This window comes from Poecilia reticulata, chromosome 2 (assembly GCF_904066995.2).
Source record: "Poecilia reticulata chromosome 2, P_reticulata-male-v2, whole genome shotgun sequence".
In the NCBI taxonomy this organism is placed as follows: Eukaryota; Metazoa; Chordata; class Actinopteri; order Cyprinodontiformes; family Poeciliidae; genus Poecilia; species Poecilia reticulata.
In genome coordinates, this window is record NC_088831.1 from 22,088,099 (window position 1) to 22,105,087 (window position 16,989).

General features: G+C 37.9%; 1 long non-coding RNA gene across 3 annotated transcripts in view; it reads right to left on the reverse strand.

The window, feature by feature from the left end:
* Positions 1–5,784, reverse strand: part of LOC145549101 (uncharacterized) — a 32,364-nt gene extending 26,580 nt beyond the window's left edge. For 2 of the 3 annotated variants that reach the window (XR_014085055.1, XR_014085054.1), the window contains exon 1: positions 5,376–5,784. This is a non-coding gene — a long non-coding RNA (uncharacterized LOC145549101). The remainder of the gene's footprint in view (positions 1–5,375) is intronic. The other variant, XR_014085057.1, reaches the window with a different exon arrangement.
* Positions 5,785–16,989: the final 11,205 nt, after the last annotated feature.

Here is a 16,989-nt window from a genome sequence, read left to right on the forward strand (position 1 = left end):
CCTGACAGAATATGTCTGCTCAATATGTCACAGATATGCAGTAATATGTTCTAATATGCGCAATGGAACCGATTTTAGCACATCTATTTCCTGAACCTCCTACTTTTGGAGGCTTAGCCAATCAGCGTGAAGGAAAATAAGTGGCTCTCATGGATTGGCTGCTTTGCAAACATCATCCAATTGCGTTTAAAGTAACATTGCCCAAATGTATTTCAGACTCCAAAGCTGCATTTTCTTTAAAATATTTTAGAAATGTTCAAGAACAACAAAACTTCGGTCTATATGTGAATTCTGAAATAACCTGGAGTTACGTTCCGGGAGAAAAACATTGCGTATAGGATGCATTGCAGAGATGTAACAGGAGACTCCTTGTTCTCAGCGGATCCTTTTGAAGCCGAAAGTGACAAAACTAAATAAAGGAGAAATTTGAAAGCTCGCCTTTCACTTCACGCCTTTTACGTGTTTCTTCATATTGACCAGTGAAAGTAAATAAAACGTGTTACATGTCTTTTGCTTTAAGCATTAAGCATTTACTTACTGGAGGGGCCACAGCTAACAGCTTACTCCTCACTTTTTTTTTTTTTTTTAATTTTTCCAAACTTTATTTACAAACAAACAATATACAAATGAATACATCAATGAGCTCGAGGTGCTGAGGAAAAAAAATAAATATTACAAATCAAATTCATCACTCAAGTTTACAAGTTTTGTAGCTTTAGAGTTGGTGCATATTTTTAAAGACTCTAAAAAACATCTTACATAAGCTCTAAAGACGGTGAGGTTGGGTTTGTTTTTAGCAAATTTACAGACATGTATGTGGAACTTAGCCAAAAGAATAAGAAAATTTATAATATATTCTTTCCCAGACATAGTATTATTGGAAATACCAAATAAAACATGTTTAACATTTAAAGGAATAAGTACATTACATATCCGACTAAAGAAAACATTGAAATCACACCAAAATATTTTGCTAAACGAGCATTCCCAAAAAAGGTGGGTTAATGTTTCTTGTTCAATGTGACAAAAGGAACAGAGGGGATCAATATTTGGAAAATATTTTCTCAGTATTGAATTTACAGGGTAACACCTGTGCAAAATTTTAAGAGATACCTCACGTACTTTGTTTGAGATAAAAAACTTTCTTGGCAATAACCATGTTTGTTCCCAATCAATATCTGAATAAAGATTGTTCCAAAAAAATATAGAAGCAGGTTTGCTAAAGGTGTTCCTCTGGATTATTTCTCTAATATGTTTATTACTGGTTTTGATACTAAGGAACGATTCTGAATTACCAATAAATAACTCTGGAAATTTGGGGTATTGGGTATGGACTCTACCTGAGGTTGAAATAAGAAATTTCAAACCTGCTGGGATAGCATCGTAAACAACCGCAAATTCTTTAGGGGTTACAGGGAAGTTATATTTACAAAGAAATTCACCATAATTGAATAGTTGACCATTCTCGTTAAACAATTGTTTTACAAATATTATATCATTATCCACCCAATTCTTAAAGAATAAGGATTTATGCTTGAAGCAAATATTTTGGTTATTCCAAATAAAACAGTTATGAGGGGAAAAGTTATGTTTATAAACTAATGTCCAGGATAAAAAAAGTTGTTTATGGAAGCTAGATAAATTAACAGGGAGCTTTTCTATTTTGAAGTTACATCTTAATAAAAAGTCTAGGCCACCCAAGGATTTAAAGACTTGTGACGGAATCCAATGCCACATTGAAGTAGGATTTTTTTAAATATCTTTGGATCCACCTGACTTTGAAGGTAGAATGTAGGGTATTAAAGTCCAGAACGTTGAAACCCCCTGAACTTAGTTTATTGATCATAACATTCTTCCTAATGAGATGGGGCTTTTTCCCCCAAATGAAATCAAAGAGTATTTGATCAATTTTAGTGCGGAGGCCATTTGGGACATTAAGGGCTGAACTGGCATAGACAAGACGAGACAATCCTTCAGTTTTGGCCAGCAGGACTCGGCCAGTGATAGTCAGGTCTCTCTGTAACCATAGATTAAATCTTTGCTGACAAGAGAGTATAATTGGATCTAAGTTTTTGGTAATCCTTGCTGTTTGCTCTTTAACTATAGTTACTCCAAGATATTTGACTTCAGACTTTACAGGAATTCCTGACAAAGAAAATTCATTACAACTGTTGATTGGAAGAAGTTCACATTTAGATAAGTTAAGTTTAAGACCAGAGGCTACAGAAAATTTATTTAAAAGTTTAAGAGCAATATCAATTTGAAACCTATCTTGTAACAACAAAGTTGTATCATCAGCTAGTTGACTTAACAGTATAGTTTTTCCTGCAACCGAGATGCCTTTGAGATCACTATTCTTAATAAAAGTGGCTAAGATTTGCATAGGGAGAAGAAACAAAAAAGGAGATACAGGGCAACCCTGACGAATCCCACGTTCTATGTTAAATCTTTTAGTAGTTCCATGAGGTAATTTTATTGAGCTATTTCCATAGGCATAAAGAGTACAAATCGATTTTTGAAAGTTCTCTCCAAAACCAAATAAGCTGAGGGCTTTGAAGATGAATTCATGTTCTATTGAATCAAAAGCTTTTTGAAAATCTAAAAATAAAATAAAGCTGTTAGCTGAAATCATTTCTGGATAGTCTAAGATATCAAGAACCAATCTTATGTTATCTATGATATTCCTTCCAGCCATAAAGCCGTTCTGAGATTCCTCTATAATATCACTGAGAACCTTTTTGATTTTTCTCGCTAAACAACTTGCTAAAATTTTGTAATCACTGTTAAGTAAAGAGATGGGGCGCCAATTATCCAGGATTAATTCATCCTTCTGAGGTTTTGGGATTAGAGTAATTAAACTTTGAGAGAGTGAATGGGGAAGTCTTTCATTACTAATGCTTTCAATAAACACAGAATGTAAAAAAGGAGTGAGTTCTTCAGAGAACATCTTATAAAGTTCTGAGGTAAGTCCATCTGTACCAGGGGATTTATTGGATTTTAGACTATTAATAACTTCTTTAACATCATCAGGCGTGATAGGAGAGTCGCATAATATTTTGTTTTGGTGACTAATTGATTTTGTGCCACTTAAAGAGTTGAAGAAATAATTAAGTTCCTCCGGAGAATGTCTAGACTCATACAATGATCTATAAAAATTTTCACATATATTGGCAATCACTTTTGGGTCATCAAAAATGGTGCCACTAGAATTAAGTTTAGTAATACCATTTTTTATTTGTCTTTGTTTTTCAAGTTTAAAGAAGTAGCTAGAATTTTGTTCCCCCGCTTCTAACCATTTGGCCCGTGAACGTATAAAAGCTCCTTTTGCTTTATTAATATAAATCTGATCGAGTTTAAGCTGAAGGGTTTGTAACTTGACTCTTTGTTGTTCAGAAAGATTTTCAGGAAGAGTAGAGGATAATGAAATCAACTCAGAAACCAAGCAGTTTTCCTCCTTTAAGCTGTTTTTTATTCTACTTGCTCCAGCTTTACTTAAGATTTTTCTTAACTCATATTTTAAGAGCTCCCAGTAACGTCCATAATTGTTTTCAGATTGTGCTAATTTATGGAGCTCTACAATTTTGTTTTTAATTGTAAAACAGACCAATTTGTCATTAAGAAGGGAGTTGTTCATCTTCCAATATGCAGGGTTCCTTTTAGAAATACCATCAGGGGAAACACAAACCTGTAACAAAATGCCTTTATGATCAGTAAGGGGGGCTTGAATAATCTCAGCTGTGCAATTTGAATGGTGTAAGGAGTCAGAAATTAGCCAGAAATCGATTCTTGAAAGCTGCGAACCAGTTTTGTTTTTCCATGTAAAGTTTACTGTGTTTGGATTAAGTACCCTCCAAATATCTATTAAACTTCGCTCATTCATAAAGTCAACAAATTGAGAATTTAATCCATTTCTGCTAGGCCATCGGTCAACTTCATTATTGACAGTAATGTTGAAGTCACCACCTAAAATTATCTTAATATCATCAAACTTTTTAGTAAGAGCATCGATACTTAAGTTTAAAGTTTCAAACAGCCTGACATTTTCCTTGGGGTTGCAATAACCATAAATATTACCAAGAAGAAAAAGAGAATTATTAAAATTGATCACTGTGAGAATATAGTGTCCAGCAGGGTCGGCTTCGGTGAAGCTTACTCCTCACTTCAGCTGCTCTGACGGAGCCTGTGACGTTCAGCAGCGCAGCTGTTGCTCCTCCTACAAGTTGGACTGAACCATTGTTCTAACAATAGTGGGGGGAGGGAACTAAAGATTTATTCTTCTTCTTTTTTTTTTTAGATGAATGGCAGATTTACTTCATTCTTTGTTGCTTTTGCCTTTTTTTATATTGATACTGTTTAAACACAAGGGTTTCTTTCATGATTTCTTTGGGGGAGAATTCTAGACTTCTTTTGGGGTAGAAGTACTCGTGGTATTTTCCTAACACGACGTCAAATTTCTTTTGATAGTCCTCCTCAGCAAAAGTGAAAGCCTTAAAAATGTTTTCAGCCTCCGGGCCCATGGCGTATATTAGAGAACTAACCTGGACTTCGCCGTCCTCTTTATTCGGTTTGGTAGCCAACCGAAAGCGTTTGAAACGTTGCTTCCCATTCTGTCGGGCGGTCAAATGGAAAACTCTCCGGTGGGTTAAACTTGGCCACCCTGACACTTCTGACACCATGTAAAGTAACTGTATGTCCACACACGTGTTCAGCTTTAACCAGAACTCTTTCGGTTTTTAATGCTAGCCCAGAACCAACACAACATTACACGAGGAGCAGGACCCGACAACAAAGATCACTCCCCGGCGTTACCATGACAACCCACCTAACAGACGGCACAGTGACTACTGTTGTAACTAACTACTGAAATATCAGTTCTTATATGACAACAATTATCCCAAGTTATTTCCTGGGAATGTCCATGAAAGGAGTGTTTTTTTCAGACAGCTATGGATCAGAATGGCTCGTCAATCTGCCTTCATGGAGTCAGAACTACATTAACAATTAGCCTTAAATGAATTGTGCCGTTACTGGTGCATGTCTGATGCAAAGTCTTTCTCATGTCACGACTCTGAACGCCTAAGGACGTTGTCAGCAGGTTTAATGACAATTAAAAGGGTAAAACTGAAATCAAGACAAAAAATACAATAAGTATGTGATCATATGCAGCATAAATACGCTACATTCAAGTGTATTTTTTGAATATGTACATTCAAAGCTACCAACTGCCAACTCTAAGCTACCAACTGCTCACCCGATAACCTCGCGATAACCTCGCATCTAATTAACATAACAAACGTACTCTACCTTAAAACAACACAATAGAGCGCTATCGCTAGACAGAAACAATGTTACAAAGTTACAAACTTAATACATACCGGTGTTACGTCAATCCGCGTTTCCCCATCAGATACGGTTCCCCTGGCGTCTTCTTGCCGCTCCGCCCACGCGGCAAAATACGCGCGTGCTTGTGCTGAGCACTGAGAAAGCACGCGCATAGGGAACTACGGACACCGTGAAAGCTCAAACAACATGTTTCGGCAAAGTTGTCACTTTCTTCACGTTTTAGCGGGAAACTAATAATAATAATAACAATAACAACAACAATAATAATACTCGTAATAATAATAATAAATGATAGTGATGATAAATACATAAATGTCACAAAGATATTATAATTATTATAAATGTATATATATGTTTAGTTATATATACATATATATATTTATGAAATAAAAACAGGGCAATGTATTTTAATGCTGGATATTACCCATCAAATACCATTCCCTTTGTTATACAGTAGGGGAACGATATCTGATGGCCATATTTCACCCATCAGAAACCGTTTCCCCTATGTTAAAATCACCAATCAGATACCGTTCCCCTTGTTTTAAAGTGGGGGAACGGTATCTGATGGCCATATTTCACCCATCAGATACTGTTCCCCTTGTTTTACTGTGGGGGAACGATATCTGATGGCCATATTTCACCCATCAGAAACCGTTCCCCCTATGCTAAAATCACCCATCAGATACCGTTCCCCTTGTTTTAAAGTGGGGGAACGGTATCTGAATGCCATATTTCACCCATCAGATACCGTTCCCCTTGTTTTACAGTGGGGGAACGATATCTGATGGCCGTATTTCACCCATCAGATACCGTTCCCCTTGTTTTAAAGTGGGGGAACGGTATCTGATGGCCATATTTCACCCATCAGATACCATTCCCCTTGTTTTAAAGTGGGGGAACGGTATCTGATGGCCATATTTCACCCATCAGATACCATTCCCCTTGTTTTACAGTGGGGGAACGATATCTAATAGCCGTATTTCACCCATCAGATACCGTTCCCCTTGTTTTAAAGTGGGGGAACGGTATCTGATGGCCATATTTCCCCCATCAGGTACCATTCCCCTTGTTTTAAAGTGGGGGAACGGTATCTGATGGCCATATTTCACCCATCAGAAACCGTTCCCCCTATGTTAAAATCACCCATCAGATACCGTTCCCCTTGTTTTAAAGTGGGGGAACAGTATCTGATGGCCATATTTCACCCATCAGATACCATTCCTCTTGTTTTACAGTGGGGGAACAATAGCTGATGGCCGTATTTCACCCATCAGATACCGTTCCCCTTGTTTTAAAGTGGGGGAACGGTATCTGATGGCCATATTTCACCCATCAGAAACCGTTCCCCCTATGTTAAAATCACCCATCAGATACCGTTCTCCTTGTTTTAAAGTGGGGGAACAGTATCTGATGTCCATATTTCACCCATCAGATACCATTCCTCTTGTTTTACAGTGGGGGAACGATAGCTGATGGCCGTATTTCACCCATCAGATACCGTTCCCCTTGTTTTAAAGTGGGGGAACGGTATCTGATGGCCGTATTTCACCCATCAGGTACCATTCCCCTTGTTTTAAAGTGGGGGAACAGTATCTGATGGCCATATTTCACCCATCAGAAACCGTTCCCCCTATGTTAAAATCACCCATCAGATACCGTTCCCCTTGTTTTAAAGTGGGGGAACAGTATCTGATGGCCATATTTCACCCATCAGATACCGTTCCCCTTGTTTTACAGTGGGGGAACTATATCTGATGGCCATATTTCACCCATCAGATACCGTTCCCCTTGTTTTAAAGTGGGGGAACGGTATCTGATGTCCATATTTCACCCATCAAATACCATTCCCCTTTTTTTACAGTGGGGGAACGATATCTGATGGCCGTATTTCACCCATCAGATACCGTTCCCCTTGTTTTACAGTGGGGGAACGGTATCTGATGGCCATATTTCCCCCATCAGGTATTTGAACTTGGGCGGAGCGGCAAGAAGACGCTCCACCCCGTGTCAATCCGTGTTTCTGATGGGGAAACACGGATTGACGTAACACCGGGAATATAGGATAGGCATCAGTGTTCCCATTACTGTAGTTGTGCTCATGCATCTGAGGTGTGACTGATGTCCTGGTCTTCCGCTTATTTTCTTCTTTTTTTTTCCTTTGTCGCTCATCTCTTCTTTGCAAGCTGTTTTACTCAGCAGAGTAACAGTATCCTGTTGAAAATGTTATTATTTTGTTGTTTTATAAAGTTTATGGCTTCTCGGTCACGCAAGATTTGCGGAAAGTCTGTATATTTTTGGCTTCTCAGAAGTTGTTCATACTAGGCTGGAGTCCAGTTTAAATAGAGACGTTTTAAAAAGCCATCTTACTGGCTCCTCACCTGGGTTTTTCCTTTCACTGCGCCTGTTTTTCTCTCTTTTCGGTATCAACTGTTGGCTTTTACTTTTCTCTATCTCTCCCGGTTGTATCTCCTGCAATGAATTAGTTTCTTTTTAATCTTGCTTTGTCTGGGTAACGGCTCTCAGGCGTCCTCACTTTGATACAATGTTTAACGGTTGGTCCTTTCCGGAATTTCCCGCCGCCGTCGCTGATAATTATAGCAACAATTACTGAATAAACATCCAGCACTGCGCTTAAACCAGAATCTTTCCGTCTCTTAATGCTATGTCCAAATATTCAACTCAGAAACAATTTCTCTTGACTGTTGTCTTTTTACTCGCAAAGTGAGGTGAAACCGTTAGCGGCTAACGAATCTCAACCGCTAACGGCTCTATGATCCCGGATTTCTGAGTTGATGGTCGATCCGTTTTCTTTTTTCTTCTAATTAGTGATGTTGAATATTTATCCAGCTTCGGCAGTCAGACGATGTCTGATGAATTTTCTCTATCGATGAACAGAAGAATCGCTACAAACACTGTAATATGCAGCTCACACAGCAGATCCGTCTTTCCTCTTCTCTTCTAGTTTTGTCATTTTCTTTCCGCTCCAAACTGCTTTTTATCAGACCGATCTTTCTGAAAACTCCCACAACGGCCTGATGTCTGCAAGCAATTTTTTCCAAATTGCTACCAGAAAGTTGTTTGTCAAAACTGTTCCTCATTCCTGATGTAATCAAATATCCAATACCAAAACCCAGGGGAAATAACATGCCAAGTTCTCTGCCATTCAAAAAATCAGGGGGGAGTGCAACAGATGTTGGGATCACTTTTGATATCAGCAGCCCTGATGTCCGTGTTGATGACGGACAACAACACGGACAACAAAAATCTTCTTCATCTTTGTGCTTACCGGCAAATTGAACACGCAAGTGTTTTCTTTCCCCTTTCTTGCCCGAGCAAAGAGCAGACGGTCTCGCCGTAGAAGGGATTGCTTTTGATAAAGCAATCCCTTCTACGGGGGTCTCTCCTTGTGAGTTTTGTCTTTTTTCATCACAGCAAGCTGCCCCAGCCGGGGCAGCTTGCTGTGATGTTTGCTTTAAAGTTGTGGAAGGCTTGAACAGGTACGCGTCGAATTCATCGTACTCATGCTCATCCTTGTAGCTACTGATATCAAAAGTGATCCCAGGAAATACCTTGTTAAAAAGTTTTCTTACTCCTGTTGTGATCAAATAACCTGCTCCAAACGAGAGGGGAAAAAACACGGTGGAGAATCCTATCTGTTGCATTATCAAAATATTAATCAAACAGTGCTATTGCTCAGAGAGATGCTTGGATATGACCTCCTGTTTTGAGACCCAAGCATTCATAACCTCAGATGTTCTTTGATCTTTGTCATAGATGAGGTCATAGCTACAATGAGCTCACTGTAGTTCTGGTGGAATATCTTACTTCTGATCATTGCCATGGAAACGGTCAAATCAGTTCTGCATGACTCAAACTATTAACCCTTTGCAACTCCATCACCTAATCATTGGAGGCACCATGACGGACTTCAGAAGGGTTTATTTCAGGAGGCTAGGGATTAAAACCACAGATTTTAATGGCTAAATATTAAGTTTAGATTGACAATGTTATATTAAAATAATTAATTTAAGTAGGGTTTTTTATCATTCTATCAGGTTTAAAATTTTGAATCATACTTGACTTAAAAATATCCATCCATCCATTTTCATGCACCCTTGTCCCTCAGTGGGGTCGGGAGGGGTGCTGGTGCCCATCTCCAGCTAACGTTTCGGGCGAGAGGCGGGGTACACCCTGGACAGGTCGCCAGTCTGTCGCAGGGCAACACAGAGACACACAGGACACACGCATGCACAGGGAGAACATGCAAACTCCATGCAGAAAGACCAGGAATCGAACCCAGAACCTTCTTGTTGCAAGGCAACAGCTCTACCAGCTGCGCCACTGTGCAGCCGACTTAAAAATATCTTAAAAGTAAAATTAAATGCAACTTACAAACATTTGCTGCTGCTGTTGTAAATTGTGACAAATTTTCCCTGCTTGGCGAAGAGCTACAAGAAAATAATTTTAGTTTAATAATTTTACAAGTTAGCATGAATATAGAATAAAGAATGATCCCAAAGAAATGATGCTGCCACTCGATATTTGGTGGGTTGTAAACGACCCACTCGAACACATTTGTTCTGTACGGTGCAGAAATGTAAACAATAGACAGAACGTAATGTCTTCCAGCTTTTTCTGTGTAACTGAGAGCTCGACACCATCAGCAGCACAGCGTCAGCAGCCCACATAGCTGAGAGCCAGGAAGGAGAATAACTGCATAACTGATCATAATTATTTGAAGGTTGACTTTTTTGGTATTGAAACACTTTTCTTTTATTGGTCGAATAAAATATGCTAATTTTTGGAGACGGGCATTTTGGGTTTTCATGAGCTGTACGCCAAAATCAACAGTATTAAAACATCAAAAGACCTGAAATATTTCAGTTGATGTGCAATGAATCTAAAATATATGACAGTTTAATTTTTATCATTACACTATGAAAAATAATTAACTTTATCACAATATGCTACTTTTTTGAAATATATTTATTTCATAGTACCCCCAATAATTTAAAACTACTTTCACCCCTGCATATATCTTTGCCCTATTGACTCTTCCAAAAGGATTCATCCTCTAAGCATGAATGACATTCCTGAAGAAATACAAAATCTACTCTTACCTCTTTGGAAAAAAGAAAAAATGCTTTACGTTTTACATCATTACGCAGACCCCTTAACAGATAAAAATGAGAGCTCCGTGCTTTTCTGAAAGAAAGCACAGAGTCATCTTAAAAGAAAGCATTTAAGATGATGCCTAAAATAAAATTCGAAGCCGCTATCAAAATTAGCTAAACCATTTGTAAAGTGTAGTGTTTACTGCTGAGGAAAAAAATCATTATTTTCCAGAAGCCCTTCGAATTTTCTTTCCATCCACATAAGCTTTACTACCCACAATGTAGGCCCTCTTCCCATCCTTGCGAGCCTGTTCAATGACGGGCCACAGAGCAGACTTGGTATCCTTGTCTTCCTTGGAAAGGTCTTCCCCGAAACGAAGTTTGTTCTGTCTTACGTATACTTTTGCGCACTTCTCCAGATGATGTCCCTCACTGAATAGGTGTTACGTCAATCTGGACTGTTATTCTGTTATTCTGTTATTCAGTTATTCTGACCTTGTTGAAAAACCTTTTTTGCCCCGGACTAAGCAGAACGAATTAGGTAACGCTGACGTCTGACAGATTCAAGTCATTTCTTACAAAAAAGCTTTCTCGTTTCAACTCACCGCCCATTGGGATTTACGTCCATAATTTTGAGAAAACATGGAACAAATTTTCAGTCTGGTTCGTTTTGGGCCATCGTATGTAAAATGAGATCCTCAGATTGCTGATGTCAGTATTAATTTTTTTTCTATATTAACCAACTATTAGTCACTATTAATCAATTAAGTATTCCTGTCAAAGTGGAAATAGAGCTTTCATTAACAATGTTGTACTGAACACAGTAGCAAGCAGCTACCATTTACCATTTGAAAAAAAATGTTAGTTACCTAATTAATCAGACTGAAGAAAGTTGCAAAATTATGACTCATATATATATATACATTAACTTTTATATGGGCCAGTTTCACTGCAAATAGTTTAATAGTTAGTCAACGCCAAAGCCAGGTTAATGAAATGGATGTTGATCATTGCAGACATGAATCAGCCATTTGCTTTATGGGTTACTACCTGTGTTTGCAGGATTGTTGTGACCTTGATTATTTCCCTTCGTTCACGTTCCTCTACTTTGGATTACTCTTTTGAACACAACTGATCGAATCCAACGGAGTGCTGCTTTATACGAGGAGAAATAAACTTGAAAGCATCTCTTCTTTTATCGCTGTTGTTTCAATTTTGAGCCATGAAGGGGGAGTCTGCAAATCAAACATCTGTGCCAAGAATCTAAACTGAGCCGCATAATAGTACAATTGAAAATTAGGGAGCTTCAAACCTCCATCCTCATACTGGAGCGATATCCATGCTGAGTCTTGGTGGCTTACCGTGCCAAATAAATTGTCTAATAGATTTTTTAAGAGAGATAAAGGATGCAGTTGGCATGTGAATTGGGAGTGACTGCATTCATTTTTCTAAATCCTCACACACCGTCTGAAGGAAGTTAGTTAAGTTGAGTTTAAAGAGGTTTTTAAGGTTACTATCAATAAAAACCCCTTAATATTTGAAACCCCCAGGAGATCATTTGAAATTAGACAGGTTTTTAATTTTACTATGGTCAAAAACAGACATCGGCAAAACCTCACTCTGTTCCAGGTTAAATTTGTATTTACTCAGTAATTCCTGAAGGTGACAAAGAGAGCGTTCTGGATTGGTTAAAAATAAAATAATGTCGTCCGCAAAAAGCAAAATTTTGTGTATGTCAGTACAAATCTCAAAACCACTAATATTAGAATTTGTTCTAATGGCCTCAGTCAATGGCTCGATGGCAAGCACAAAGAGGGCGGGACAAACTGGATCTCCCCGTCTGTTGCCTCTACACAGCCAGAATGAATCAGAGGTGATCCCATTGGTGACAACTCTAGCTTGAGGGGATCTATAAAGAGATTGTATCAAATTGAGAAACCCATCACCAAACCTGAAACCTGAATTTCTTAAGGACAGAAAAAAGGTATTGCCATTCAACCATATCGAAAGCCTTTTCAAATGATATGGCTACGCTTGGTATCTTTTTTTTTAGCAATGTTAGCAATGTGTATTATGTTAAGCAATCGTCTCAAATTATTAGAGGAAAATCTATTTAGAACAAACCCTGTTTGATCAGGGTTGATCAGAAAGGGTAGATGCCTTTATAAACTTTTTACTATCATTTTTGTAACTAATTTATAGTCGGTATGGAGGAGTGAGATTGGTCTATACGAAGAACATTTTAGAGGATCTTTCCCTTTTTTATAGATGACTGTTACAACAACTTGAGTGAAGGAGTCTGGAAAATCCCCTTCTCTTCTACCTTGCTCGAGAACATCCATCAAAAGAAAGTGGTACTAGAAGGTCTAGGAATTCTTTGTAAAACTCGGATGGAAAACTATCCTCACCAGGGGATTTATTTCTTGGAAGTGACTTAATAACACTGAGTAATTCCGCCCTAAGAAAGGGTATGTCTAAGTTATTCCTGCCCTCCTCTGATAAGCAAGGCAAATCAATGGAGGATAGAAAGGACTCGATTTCATCTAAATGCCCCTGAGATTGTGACGTATAAAGATCTTTTTATAGGCCTAGTTGATTTCTCCGGGGTTATACGTTATAACTTTTGGGTTTTTTTTTAATAGTGTTAATTGTTCGTTTGTTTCCCTCAGTTTTAAGTTGCCATGCCAACACTTTCTGTGACTTTTCTCCAAGTTCATAAAATTGTTGTTTGGACCCAATTATTGCTCTCTCTGCTTGATATGTATTCATGGTGTTGTATTTTTAGTTTCAGGTTCACCAGTTCTCTCTGTACATGTCCTTAGTCGGGGCAATTTGGGATGTTTTCTCAAGAAATTTGTCTTTCTAAAGCATTAAGCTCAAAGTTATACTTCTTCTTTATTCCCTTAGTATATGATAAAATTTGCCCCCTCAGAAATGCTTTTGTGTCTCAAAAAATACAAATATTTGGAGCGGATGGTCTATTTGTTAAAATGAAAAAATGAATTTGTTCCCTAATAAAAGTACAGAATTCAGGTTGTTTTAAGAGGGTAGATTGAGCCTCCACCTGTACTTTTCTTCTACCGTGTCAGGAATAGACACAATTGAGTTAGAAGTAAAAAGTTTTAAATTACCAAGGAAAATAAGACCTGGGATTAATTATTCATTTCTGTAGAAGAAGAAGAATTAATCTATTTTTCCTAATGAGTATCTGTATCTACAACAGAGATAACTGCGCTTGTAGCATGACAACTATTATAAACCTGTAGTTCATTTATTAAAATGCTTATTTAAAATTAGAGGACAAAATAACTTAGCATTTTACCAAACATATTATAAATATGTAAAATGCAAAGCTTTAACGAAGTACTTAGCTATTAGGTTGTCAATAAATGTACGCCTGATAAAAGAAAAAGGGATGCAGTGCTTTGCTACACTGACAACTAGATAAACAAGTCAGGAAAAAAGTTAATTAAGAAAAAAGGGAAGTAGTTCAGTTATGCTAGCTTGACTTTGACAACCTTAACATGTAGATGTGGTGTGGAATTCTGTTAGTTCAGTTAGAAAATAAAAAATACGACTTAAACACCAACTCTGACTGATCATCAGTAGAGCAGGTGTTTAATTAGCTAATAGCAGCGGTAGCTAATCTACCACAGCGATCATTTATTAATAATCGCAAAATAAACATCAAGCAATAAAAACATAAAACTTTAACGGACTGAATATTCTGTTTTTTGTGTGGGGATATTATTATTAAACAATCGTAACAATAATATTAAATTATAATAACTATGTTATAATACTATGACTACTATTGTTATCAATAGTAATAATTATAATTATCAATATAAATAATCCATCCATCCATTCTCCAGCAAACGTTTATTAATTAATTACTATTTATTATATTGATAATAAGTATTATTTATTATTATTGTTAACAATAATTAACAATATTTTAATTATTGTAAATAAATATGATTAATTATAATCATTTTAGTATTGTAAAATGACAATAATTTTATATTATGATATAGTATTATTTTATAGTATTATAAAATACAAATGACGCTCTGGAGCAGAGACTCACCGAAGTGGAGCAGAAATGCACGGCCCTGGAGCAGAGAAACACCACCTTGGGGCAGAGAAATGCCGTCCTAGAGAAGAGATACGCTGCCCTGGAGCAGAGAAACGCTGCCCTGGAGAAGGAAAAGACCGAACTGGAGCAGAATTACACCGAACTGGAGGAGGATTACGAGGATCTGCTGGAGAAAACCAATGAGCTCCTAGAGAAACACAACATCCTCAGACCGGAAAACAACATCTTGGAGGAGGAAAACGATGCCCTGAAGGTGAATCGCATCGTCCTCCAGCAGAGATGCCTCGCCTTTCAGCAGCAAAACACTGCCTTGGAGCAGCAAAACACTGCATTGGAGCATATAAGGACTGAACTTCAGCTTGAAATGGAACAGCTGAACAACAGGCTGAGGGACAGAGAGGAGCAGCAGAACCAGCAGCCATCTGAAGAAGAAACTCACCAAGACAGCCAGTCGGTTACAGACCAGCCACAGGAGCAGCCATCTGTATTCAGACTTGTGGTCAGGGGCTTCACTAAGACCCAGTGGTGGAGAAAGTACTCAAAGAATTTACTTAAGTAAAAGTACAAATACACAGTCAAAAATGTACTTAAGTAAAAGTCAAAGTACCACATTAACATTTTACTTAAGTAAAAGTAAAAAAGTACTGGCTTTTAAAAATACTTAAGTATTAAAAGTAAAAGTACTCGCTGAATGCATTACCCAATCGCTAATATCATTAAGTGTGCCGATCGTATTTAATTTTAATACATCAGAAATGTGCCATTTTAATTAACACTACCACAGATTAAACATGTTCTTATTGTGTTTATTCTCTGTAACAGTTTAGACTTAGATATGTGATTCTATGAATCATAATTTCAGGGATGGAAACATTTTGTCTCCTGTCCTAACATAGCATGAACTTCATTAGTCACATTTATTTAGAAAGAACTGAAAGGGGATGTAAAGAAGGTGCGGGCGGGGTGGAGGACATGCAACCAAGGAGCCATGTAGCAGAGTTGTAGTCAAGACCACCGAACCCAAGACCAGCGCCCCGCGCTAAATGACACAATAACATTAAGTTTACCTATCAAAATTGGTTCTCAGATTGATCTGAAAGATCCACATTCCCATAAAAACACCTATATATTAAATACTTAAGAGCTGAAATGAATTTAGCCAGTATCAATTAAAACTCACTTCATTCTGTTTTGCTTTCATCGCTGTGCTACAATCCGCAGAGGTCTCCTGCTATCCCTAGAAAAATAACGCCCTGGGCGGTTGCCCATATTACACGTCAGAAACCACAACTAAAACATCGCAATTAACGGTAAATATCGTTCAACTATGAACTATGTTTTCATCCTCCCTCCCACTGCGATGTTTGCCACCATGACAGGAGACGAAATCAATCAATGAGCAATGAGCATGCTCTGTGTTCATACATTCAACTTTTACTTATTCAGCGACTAAATATATATATATATATATATATATATATATATATATATATATATATATATATATATATATATATATATATATATATATAGCTACCGCAGTGTACACAAGAACAAAGAACGGCTCTCAGTGAGGCTTCAGTCCCTAGGACTTAGTAAAGATCCGTCCATAAGAATCGGATCGTTCCTGAATGTTATATCACTATATTGCAGACTTTGGTCACAGCGTTGTCCTAAGCAACACCTCAGTAAACACCTCCACACAATAATTCAGCGCATGAGTGACAACTTTTTTTCATAGCAGATGCAGCATGTGTCTCTGTACAGCTAGCTTTGTTAGCATCACGTCCACAGATCTTACCTTTCTTTAAGTTTTCCTTCCAAGTGACGCTAAAAGTTGGACGAAGTCCCACCGTCTGTGAAAGCGAAGCGCTGCTGATTTTACATGTCGCCATATATTATGATTTCTGCAGCTATTATCGATTAAACAGACATCTCCTCCCGCTCAGAGGAAACCACTGCGCATGTCTGGAGCTCCGCGTGCGAGTAAAGGTGGAGGCGATGGGTGACAACAGACAGTAAGTCACGTTATTGCTCGGATTTTACGGCGCCACCTTAAATCCCTGAACTTCACATTTTAACGGAAAAAAAGAGCAACGCGACTTGGATGTAACGAGTAACGCGACAGTTTGTAGAAATGTAGTGAAGTAGAAAGTACAGATACTTACTGTAAAATGTAGTGGAGTAAAAGTAGAAAGTACCCATTATTAAATCTACTTAAGTAAAGTACAGATACACGAAAACTGTATCTGTACCACCACTGCTAAGACCCTTGTGAAAATGTATAAAACAGGCACATTGAGGTATTGGGTTCAACTTTAGTACTTCTAACTAAAGAAGTGTCATGAGAGCCCAAGCTTCATGCTTGATTGTCGGTGGCAGAAAAGCTTGAGGGCAGCAGGACTGCGGTGTCAGCAGAGCTTGACACTT